A 1,399-nucleotide genomic window follows, 5' to 3' on the forward strand; every position below is an offset into this window, starting at 1 on the left:
CAAACCATGGAGTGATTCGAGGTATTGGAGGATATTGTTGCCTCCTATCTTAAGGGCTCTAATCTCGATCCCTCGAACGAGGCTCTCAAGTTGGGGGTTGCCAACATGCAGTCGACACTCCTGAGCTGAAACCATAGCTCGTGGCCGGTGGGATCATCGTCGTCGTTCAGGAACATCTTCCAAGAATCGTCATTGCCATTGATAGCTGGTTGGCTTCTCCCTTCAGATAAAAAAAAAAGTTGAAAAGGAAAAGAAGAGGGAGGGATTTGGGTCTATCAAACAACCTCGAGATCATCCCTTGGTCGTCAGGCTAAGGAACGATCCCCTGCTACTGAGTGCAACTTGAGGGCCGGACCCAGGCATGCATTCACGCTCTGGTCAAGAGATCATGCTTCATCCACTAGACTTGGATCTCTATCTCCTTAGAACTTAAGGATACAGTTGTACAACCTATAGAACAAAACTTGTTTAAGTAAATGATGACAGTGGGTTGATCACCGAGAGGATGATTGAACAATAGAGAAGCGAAGAAGTGGCTGTTGGGAGGACAATCTAGCCACCGACAGTGAGCGACTATAGCATGCTGACAAGGAGGTCATGGACATGGAAGGGCGGGAGGATGAGGATGGTGGCGTCAGTGGGGGAGAGCTTGTAGATGCCTGCAATGTTGAGGGAGAGGAAGGCTAAGGCACAAAGAGAGAAGGAAGTCAGCTGTCAGAGGGTGGCGACTATAGATGTAGAAGAAAGAAAAAAAGGGGAAGTGGTTAGGGTTTGTCAAAAAATTGGGAACCCTTCAGCTTATTTGTTAATTTTTATTTACTTCTTTTTATATTTAGTCCTTATTTTCATTTATATTTTGTTTTGGGACCTTTGTTTTTTTTAAAAAGAAAGGCGCTATTTTTGGGTAATTCCAGAAACAGGCATTTTCTCCAGAAAATATCTGAGATAGGGTTGTCATTTTTTTAAACTAGCCCTTTAACTTTTTAAAATTATAAAAAACCATCTGGTCTTTTCTGTTTAACTTAGAAAGTTCTATAAATTCCATTTCATGGTTCTAGTTTGTTGTTTTTGCGCAAAACTGCCTTCTAACTTTATTTATTTTTTAGAAAAGTGTTTCTGGTTTACTGAATACCTACCAATGCTTTATCTAGATAGGTTTGGATCTATTACTTGTATAATGAATTATTTTATGAGTTTGATATTCAAATAAGGTCATCTTCAATGAGTTAGAATCTTTGATATTCAGTTTTTGACCCAAGAACTCATGATTTATTTTTTTTAATTCAGTTGTGATCTAGATTGGATCTTTGCGATGATACGAGAGAGTTTGAATTTTTTTAGCATGTATCTATATTGGAACTTGAAATACTTTGTATGATTGCATATTATTTTTTACATG

The 1,399-nt window shown here is 39.0% G+C and overlaps 1 non-coding gene across 1 annotated transcript; it reads right to left on the reverse strand.

Annotated features, from left to right (window-relative positions):
- Positions 1-269: 269 nt before the first annotated feature.
- Positions 270-481, reverse strand: LOC149812246 (small nucleolar RNA U3). Its single transcript, XR_016428673.1, has one exon. It is a non-coding gene; the product is annotated as a small nucleolar RNA U3 (small nucleolar RNA).
- Between the last annotated feature and the right edge of the window lie 918 nt (positions 482-1,399).

This window comes from Nuphar pumila, chromosome 17 (assembly GCF_984573655.1).
Source record: "Nuphar pumila chromosome 17, dmNupPumi1.hap1.1, whole genome shotgun sequence".
In the NCBI taxonomy this organism is placed as follows: Eukaryota; Viridiplantae; Streptophyta; class Magnoliopsida; order Nymphaeales; family Nymphaeaceae; genus Nuphar; species Nuphar pumila.